Here is a 10,439-nt window from a genome sequence, read left to right as displayed (position 1 = left end):
GGGGGGTGTAGGTGTAAAGAATTTCAATCACTTTTCAAAGACAAAGCAGGCAACACCTCGTCGTGGCAGGTTATCAAATAGAATCTGGGACTGCATGTCACATGATTGCAGTGAAAAGTTTGGATTCTGCTACCTGGTATGAATACTAAAGCCAGACTGTCTGAGCCTGAGCCAGACTGATACAAAAACAGAGGGAGAAACTAGCTTGTGATACATGAGTTAGGATTAGGAGGAAAATCTCATGATTTCAAACAGGACAGAGTAAATCGTTCTGCACTGAAAACGACCAACATTTCTGAGGTAACACTGGAGAGTTTCACTAAACAGAACTGCTTTAAAGTTGAATGCCATCCTGTTGAATCTGAGTTATACATATATGTAAGTACAAGGGAATAAAACAGGGCCCTGAATGAACAAACATTAGGTATTTATTGAAGAACTCAGTATTTTATTAAAACATGTTATAATAATAATAATAATAATAATAATAATAATAATAATAACTGGATCCTCGAGGGGTAGGGAGGCCTTCAGAAGGATATGATACCACGGTTGAGATGGAATAGAGGTGACTGGGGTGGAGGAGGGTCACAGACTGAAACAACAAACTGACAGCGAAAGAGAGGAGAACAGGTTTTTAAAATATGACAGCAGCAGGATGATTGGTCGGTAGAGGTCATGGCAGAATCTGCTTGATTCATTGCTTAAAGAGTAAACACTCCCAATCAGCTGGTCACCAAAGCAGGGAGACAGAAGGGGTGGAAAGAATGAATGTGTGTTCCCGCAGAGCTCCATTTCAACAATAGACTGTAGGTTCAAAGTTGTCGGGCTGAATGAATAACGTGGTTAAGTACACAGACTTAATAAAAAAACAATGTTCATGTTTACACAGGCTGTAAACTGATTGGTCATCTTTAGTTTACTTTAAGGGGTTAATTATATTTTGCAGGCTGTATACTAATGCTTTCCTTCGTCTAATTTAGTTCCACTCTATTTTTGGAGTTTTCTGGCTGAATGGTTGACATCACCAAAAGTTTTTTTAATTCCCCTTTAGTAACTCACTGTGCAAACTGTCAGAGCTTGAGCTGGCTCTTCTTCATCCATATTTCACAGCAATTACACTGACGTTTAAGAGCATGTAGACTTTAAGATAAAGTTTTTTGAAAGATTTATTCTTGGGCTTTTTGCCTTTATTTAGACAGGACATAGAATAGAGTATAAGGAATCAGAGAGAGAGAGAGAGGACATGCAGGAAAGGAGCCGTGGGTCAGACTTTAACCTGGGCCGGCCGCTTGGAGGACTATAGACTCTGTACGGGGTGTGACCTTACTACTAGGCCATCAGCACCCCTTGAGAGATAAAAGTGTCCAGTTTGGCATTACGACTAATATTTCCTCTTTATACTGCCTCATATTATTTCATTGTGAATACACTCTAAGAGCTGTCCAATAATGCTTCACTTCCCTTTACGACTTGGGAGTCATTACACTGTAGTAACGGAGTAAATAGACTGTGAAATAGAATAGATTCCCCTGTTTGTCAGTTGTTAATTGTTATTAAAAGTCTGTTAAAAAGTACAATGGACTGTGTTTTACAACTATTTCCCTGTGTTATCTTAGAGGGGACCTAAAATAAACCTTCAGCTTAATGTAACAATACCTATACTTTTCTTTACCCAGTGCCTAACTTTGTTCTATCTGAATGCAGATTGCTTACCCCCTTACTATCTGGACTTCTTAAATGTTAGAATAAGTCCTTGAGTTCTGTATGCACCAAAAAAAGAACGTTTTACTTTGTGGCTGAAATATAAAGCTTGACATGTCCAATGTTTAAGCACTGAGCTTGTCACACAAAACAAAAAAAAAATGACGTCAAAACAGTAAAATGCAGATCCTACAACTAAGCAGCAGAACTGAGGATAGAGCATAGAGACTGTGAAGGTTCAGTGTAGGACAGACAGACGTACAGGACAGCACAGACTTGCTCAGCATCTTAATGTGAATCACAGCTAATAGACGCTGCAACACTAAACTCAGAGATAGAGTTTTCTTAACCCATAATAATCATTAGGAACTGTTTCACTCCCAGTGAAATGTAGGACATGTCGGTCCTCTCTGTTATCTACATACCTCAGAAGTCTGCTACTTTTATCTGTCAGAGTACTACTCCATCTGAAGCCCTTTTAAAATTTGCATGTAACAGAGTGTCCTTTGAAGATTTCTCGGCGTTTGATACAGAAATACAGAAAGGCGAACAGAAGGAGCCTTAAAAAAACCTGTTCTTATTTTTACCTGGCTATATGTTCAGGCTCTCATTCTTCCTCATTCTCTGCCTCTTTTGCGATGGTCATAGTGCATTGTTAAGAGAAGAATCATAAAAGGTGCTCCACTCTCTGTGACCCCCTCTCATCCCAGACGTCTGAATTTTTGTCTCTCTCCCTTTTCCCTCACAGCTTTTCTTCCCCCCCTCTCTCTCTCTCTCTCTTAACTTAACTTTCTCGACCTCCATGTGGGGGGGCGTACAGGCTGTGTGGCTGCACCAACCTCTGATACCCTTCTTGTCATCATTCTTGCCAGCAGTTCATTTGTGTGGCTCCTCTGACACACAGGTGAGCATCTATGTGGCCGTCGCTGTGAGCGGCAACTCTCTGTATGGTCCACATGGGTCCTAATTAGGCCTGAGGGCTGGAGAAGGAGCAAAAATCCCTGAGAACAAGCATCAGCCAGAGTCTGATTAGACTCAGCGAGTGAATGACTCTCCAGAGATTGCCTGCAGGTCAAAACTCTCTCTCTCTCTTTCGCTCTCTCTCTCTCTCTCTCTCACACACACTCATCTTTCATTTTCAAATATGAATACCCTTAGGAAGAAGCCAATGCAAATCATGCAATACTTTGCATTCAGGAGCACTATGATGTGACCTATTTGCTCTCCAGCTAATGAGGCGCTTGTTAAGCTTAATGAGTATTTGTTAGAACTGATACTGAAACTCGCATTGTTATGAAACATTATTGCTAAACGAAGCATCGCAAACAAATCGGCCCCATTCAGGATTGTGTGTAATGTGTTGAGTGTTTGGATTACACTTTTAATCCAAAGATGTTTTCCTATTTCCATTTTCATCCCTATGGAGCAGCCTGGTAATTATTTAATGCTCAAAATACCTGAAGGATTAATTCTTTAGTGCACTATTGATGAGTACAAGTTACTGCTGCTGAGACTAAAAAACAAGTCTTCAAGGACGAGAGCAGACACGTATTTTGTTTTATCTTTCACATTAGAGGATTTTAAAAGGAGGCTTACATTGTTTTTGATGCAATTGTTTTAACATTATGGTCCAATATTGATTAAGACTTAACGCAGCTTTTTGCTGAGGGGGTGAAAACAACACACAAAAGACCCTCTTTTCTTCACAGAAACACATCTAAATCAGATCAGGAGGAATGGCCGAACGCAGACTTTAAGAGTTTAAAGTCACAGTGGTGTTCGTCAGGCTTGTAATATAGTTAATGTATAGAATCCCTGTTGGTTAATGAAGCTTCAAACATTCTCTCTTTGGATTTTTAATGAGGTAAGAAGTTAGTTGGAAGCAGTGGCAAAAATCATCCTTCCCTGAAACCTTAATATTGCAATATTTTCTATCTGGTATGGTTCTAACAAAGCTGTAACCATTTTAAATGCATGCCTACAGGAAAATGCATTTTGCATGCATGCTCTATTTAGGAAGCACCAAATTAAAATATCACAAAGCACTTGCTCTGGATGTTCGCAAGAGATAGAATGAGGTTCCCTGCAATCCAAGTGAGACAGCAGCTGACACTGCAGAGGCAGAGATTCAGCGATGTACCCGTTCAGTCCGAGTGCTTCAGAATAGTTTAACTTGTGCAGCCGACAGGATGTCCCAGTGGTCGAAATCACCAGTGGCTTAGGAGCCAAATTAAAATGAAATGCTGACAACTGTGGCACAGTCTCAAGTACGTAATGATACACATTCTACTACTATTTGAGGACCAGTGTTGGAACTGCAGTCTGTGGGGATGACACTAAGTAAGCATGTTCATGTGATGTGCTCTATTAAGCTCAGAGTGGAAACCAGGGAAGTGAAGAGGGTGGAATGTTACTTCAAATGTTGGCCGTTATATCACTTCAAACTATAATAAATGTGACATTATGTCATTGATGGACTGTTCAAAATCAGTACAACATTTTACAGCTAATATAACAAAGAGAAACAATAAGATATAAAAAGATACAGTATGGTACAATACACTACACTACTATACCTGTGTACATACCAATGACATCCAATAATGACACCTATTGCTTCACATTAAACACATGAAATAAGAACTCCTCTAGGCTATGTTACAACCCCTAGAGCCTCAAGAAACATTTAAGATTTTGATTATTAAGATCTTTGTATAACAAACGGCCTAAGCCTTTCTCACTCCAGAAGAAAGTGAGAGGTAGATGGGGAATTGTTTAGATTGAGATTTAGGTGATCTGTGAATTTGTGCTCTGTGCCCCCCAAATTAGCAGCACTTGTTTGCTGCGCTCTCCACCACTGTTGTGTGTTTGTCAGACAGAAGAGTGATCTGTTTTCTGTGCAGAAGCTAAAGTGAGGTAGAAAGCTGATTAGACTGGAGGAGTAGTAGTCAGACCTCAGCATCTCTCTCACCAGGAGATGTGTTCTAATTAGAGCGTGTGGCTCGTGTCTCACTGAGGAGAATAACAAGCCTCATCCCAAAGCTGCCTCCACATGACCCTCGAGCAAACCCAAACACATCAGATGTACCGGCCACCCCTGGACTCCACACCACACCTGAGCCGACATGTTGTGCATTAGGATCTGTGTTTGGTGTTTACATCATGTGGCAGCGCTTTCTTAGCAGGAAGCCGGAGCAGAGCTGGAACAGGAATGAGGGAAGACAAATAAATCCTTCTAATCATCAACATCTGTTTACACCTTAATAACAAGCAAAATGGAATTTATATCATAAGGGCAGCCATATTTAAAATGCATTTTAGAGGAGGTGTGTGTTTTCTATAGGTTTTGGAGAATTCTTAAAGGAAAGACAAACTGAGCCTTGATGATGGAAGCAGCGAAGATTGTCCAGTATAAGCCTTATCCTAATGTGCAATGCACGTCTTCTCTTAATCTAACAATATTGTGGGGCCCCCTCATACCACTAACAACATAACTGTGATCACCACTTGAGACTCAAATGTATTTTTTTCCCCGATATGTCTTTTTTAATCTCAGAAACAGTCGAATTAAACGTTGGCCTTCACAAAGCAGTCTAAACTAATCATCTATTCACACACTAAACCATTTCCAAAGCAACAAAACAAAAGGAAAGAGCAAATAGTTGATGAAAAAAAACAATTTATTGGTTTATGTAAATGGACCCTACAGACCATTCAGCTGCTCATAAAGGGGTTGCAGCCCACAGTTTGGAAATCACTGCCTTAATGCATTTAAATGTATCAAAGGGGGAGTTGTATTCAGAGGGCTTCTCAGATTGGATGAGAATGATTTAATAAATATAAATATCTGGCTTTGATGTGTTTTAATGAATAATGACTTTGTGTTTAATAAGGTTTTATTAGCTCATATAATGCAAAACTTTCATTTTCCTTATACCTAAAAGTTAATTTTTTTAACTTATATCTTTAGCAACATTATATATTATTTAATTTATGCACCAATGTTTTGATTGATTCAACGTTTGCCTGAGTTTTTCACTGACTCTATTATTCTTAATCTCAGATAAAAACCTATTAACAAGTCAGCAAAAGAAAATCCTTGTGTTTTCCTTCCTTTGAATTAAAATCTTCCTCAATCAGGAAATAAATTCTTTGTTGTGCCAATAAACATCAGCGCACCCACACACACACACACACACACACACACACACACATGTGCACACACACGGTGGAGGATGGTCCAACCTCCCTGGGCGGCTTGTTTCAGATTGGATGTCAGATGCTGGAGACAGCTGCACTCATCACAGCTTTTTATGAATACATTACCTTTTATGTTCATCCAAACACCCATTTCTCTTCCTCAGAAAATCAAAGAGGACAGACGTTCACTCACCAGTCCTCTGAAAAAAAGTGGAACTTTCAGTGGGGAAAAAAATGTGTTGTTTGTACAACCAATATCTGTAGCCAACCCCCCCCCCCCCCAAAAAAAAAAAGAAACGCTGCAAATCTTTAAGCTTGGTGGTAATTCAAACCTCAACTTTGACAGAATGTGTGTGCAGATGTTTGTGCCTGTATTTTTTGAAGCAGTGATGGCTTATGAAATTTCAAAGTGTGTTATTTGCCTCCATGAAACTCTACAACATCAAAGACTCTCTCCCCTTCTCCCACAAGAACCAAGGATCCTCCAGTATTTTTGCCCGTATTGCATCTCAGTGTTGCTCAAAATCCTCTAATGATACAAGATACAAGATGGAAAGACTGCTGCCAATGGAAAAAAGGAAAATAAAATTTAGGTGATGATTGACATCCCTGCATCTTTTTTATTATTCCTGTGATGTTCGTCCAGACACACTGGTGCCAGAAACTGTGGCCTCACACTTTGGCTGATGCAGCAATCTGGTGATATGTGTCTCTGTTGCCTGCCAACCACCTGGCTGGAAGAAGCATAATCAACCTCTCAGTCAATCATTCTGCGCACAGCCAACGGTGTAGGATGAGTGTCAGAGGAAGCGAGGCAGGCAGGCAGGCAGGCAGGCAGACATGCAATAGCTGTACGTCCAACTTTGACACTTCACACCTTGCTCTCCGGCATCCTGATGAGTCCTGTGTGTTGGCGAGTTCTTGGGATTCTATAGCTACACAGTATATGCTCAGCATAATGGTGGAGAAGTGAATGTGCAGCGTGTGGGAGGAATAATCTCAGACTTTTTACAGGTTAAAGTTTTAGGTATATCCTCTGCCATCTTAAGCAGAATTGAAGAAGTCCTTAAACGTCAAAGAAGTTTGGAGATAATCAGCACAGTTAAAAATGTCCATCAAAAGGAGTGCATTTACTATCAAATAAAGAGAATAATGATGAACTTCTTTGAAATGGCACCTTCAAAAGAAGATTCACAAAGTGCTTTGACAAACACAGCAAAAGCAGGATACTCAGAGAGAAGCTACTGCATTGAGGAGACTGAAAGATGATGAAAAATGAGGATGGTAGGAGAGGCGAGTTGACAGAAAAACATTTAAAATGCAAACATGAATAGCTGAAAACTAGTAAAAGCAATAAATAAATAAATAAAAATCAAGAGTATAGATGTGATAAAAGCTAATATAAAATTAGATTATAAAAGTAGAGGAAACTGAATCTGTCATTAATCAATGTAACCATGTAAACATGGTTTGTGGTTGTGGCTCTATTGCAAAATCACAAATGACTGCACAAGCTAAAAGTGAAGACTAATCTGACACTTTATGGGACTTTCTCTTGGCCAAAAAAAGGACAACATGGCAGTCTCCTTTGGTGTTCAAGTTGTTTTCAAGGCACCAGTCTCTGCTCTGGGGTTATGTAATTCAACCATGGAAGTCCCACATGACACGTCATGTATATTGCATTGGCTAAAAAGCAGCTCTCTCTCCACCGGTGCACTCAAGGCTCGCTAGATTCTTCATCTCCAATTAAAAGGGAACTAAAGTACTGCATCACTGGACTCAAGAGAAGAGAAATAATTGACATCCTCGCTCCTGAAACAAGTGAATAATTGAATTTGTTTTTCATTCAGAGAGAAAAAAAAGGCTCACACTGTGAATACACTTAGCTATGGGTAGGTTGTTGCTCGCTTCAGATGATGAATTGAATAGGAATGAGTTGGAAATTGTGGCTAAGAAGAAGAAAATGAGAAAATAATGAAAGATATTGTGAAGCGAAACAGATTTTGTTTCCTGTTTTATGTCAGTGCTGCCTACAATGCAAAGAGTTAGTTTTGGAGCGATTGAGGACATTTAGGAGGACAGGCTGATGGACTCAAAGGTAACCAAAAATAGTTGTTGGACAGTGTATTACTGAACTACAAAATCTGAGGATCTGATAATACTAACAAATGGAAAACACTGATTTCAGAAGGCTCAAATCATTTAATTGTTTCTGAAACACTGAACTCAAGTTACCTTTCAATGAATACTCCCTCTGTAGCTGTTAAAAACCCTGACATGGATAAAACTGATAATATATAAGATATATTTTGTATTGGTTTAAATTAGCAGACAATTTAAGCTAGCAGCAAGTTAGTAGCTACTTTAGCCAACTATTAGCATTTACTGTACAAAATGATGCAAAGCGCTGAAATGAATAAAGCAAAAGCACAAGTAGAGAAGGGTAACCTACATGTCTTGTAAGATTGTTAAGTATTAGGTTCTCAAAGCCAACAACATGATAATAGTGCTAAGACATTTGTCACCATTAGCTAACAGCTAGCAGTAGCAGTAGGTTTGCGATAAGATTTAAGATTAAGATTTACTTTTATTGATCCCCGCAAGGGGAAATTTCAGTTTTTACACTCTGTAGTCATGAACACACACATAGGCTGAAATATACACACACATGCAGAAACAGGATCCTATGGACATGCACTAATGGAGAGATGTCAGAGTGACAGAGCGGCCCACAGTGGGCGCTCCTGAGCTGATGGTGGGGAGGGGGTTCAGTGTTCAGCAGTGCTCAGGAGGTGATCTGGCACCTCTCCAGCTACCAGACCAACTTCCATATTTGGTCTGCACTGGGACTTGAACCGGTGACCCTCCGGTTCCCAACCCAAGTCCCTACAGACTGAGTTACTACCGCCCACAAATGTAGTGTGTTGACAAGAGCCAAGGTGTCATTCACGGCTTAGAAATTAATAATTGTTGAAAACATTATGTGCCTTCCTTCACCTAAAAGGAAACTAAAAGGCTTTCATTTTCTCATTGAAAATCTATAACTTAAGAAAAATGTGAATTAAACATTGTCAATGAAATCTGATCGAATGGATTTTTTGTCAACTTCACTCATCTTAGTAAAGCTAAAAATGGAATTACTTTAAGAGCTTTTATGCTGTTCCAAGCTCTTCAGCGATGCTCTGATCTATAAATACCAACATGTCTGACTTCAGGCCTCTTCAACTGCTGTATAAAGTTTTCCACATGTCTACAACTTTTTTTATACATATTTATGTCAGTGTTTTATTAATATAGGAGCAGTAGGCTATTATTGAATTTATTTTTTTGGAATTGGTAGTAGTAGTTCAGCTATTTGATATCTTTTTGGTGCAAGCAGTTGAGAATTAATTGGATTTAAGTATTCAATATATACTGCAATATCAGGATTTTATGAAGTTTTATCTGTTATACAATTTAATGTATTTCAATATTCAGTAATGTCCCACAATATCACGCCTTAAACATGATAACATAGGATTAAAAGAGCAGTTTGTTGCATCCTTTTAAGGATCACAATGTTGCTGTCTAGAGGAAATAGATTGAGATTGTACAGGGGTTTTATCATGGTGGTGTTTATTACATGTTCTACGCTCTGTAAGCCCTCAACCATGTGGTCAAATATGAATCAATCTAAACTAGGAGCAGAAAAAGTGAAAGCTTCTGAAAAATCTGCCCCGCCACTCTTTTTTATCCAGGGACACAGTGTCTCGAAATGGAGACTTAGTAGCAGCACTAAGGATTGAATTTGGCCACAGGAGACACCAAGATTGGATTGATCAATAAGATTAGATTGCCTTTCTTCAATGCACCAATAAGAACATTTATTAATGTAGCAAAGGCAAAAAATGTAATGTAATTCAGCTCGTTGGATGGTATGTTCGGGATTTAAGAAGGGTAATGTCACGGTTTTGTGTGTTAAATCCAGATAAAAGTTGCTGAATTCTCCAGCGAGGTCTCACTAATGATGTTCTCTTGGAACTGATACAATTGGCAAATGATTATTGATTGGAGCACTAGAGGAGGCTGGCTGCCTTACAGCATGATCTTGTGCTGGGTTGCAGTCTGTGGGCTTTTTAATTACATTCATACATGCATAACAATTTTAACAACCCTCACGTTTTTCTGAAGAGCACCAAGACAAAATGCTCATTTGTGATCAACTCTGAGGTTTCCTCTATGAAAGTCTGGTTACAGCTCCATCACACCACAGGGATTTATCACATTTCATCACTTCTCAGGCCGCACAAGAGGCGAGAAGTGAGAGGGTGAAAATGTAATTCCCCAAACTGAGGTCTGTTATACAGAATAACAAGAACAGAAAGACAAAGAGGGAGCATTAACTCTTAATATGCCTGCCTTGGGCCAAACTAATAAAACCACAATTGAATCAGCTGTAAATAAATGATGGTGCTGTAGTTTAATAACATATCATCTCCCTCGCTGGCAGCATTGGATTTGACTGTACTATATATCTTAATAATCCTCCAAGTTCA

This window comes from Labrus mixtus, chromosome 21 (genome assembly GCF_963584025.1).
Source record: "Labrus mixtus chromosome 21, fLabMix1.1, whole genome shotgun sequence".
NCBI lineage: Eukaryota > Metazoa > Chordata > Actinopteri > Labriformes > Labridae > Labrus > Labrus mixtus.
This window is presented reverse-complemented; position numbering follows the sequence as displayed.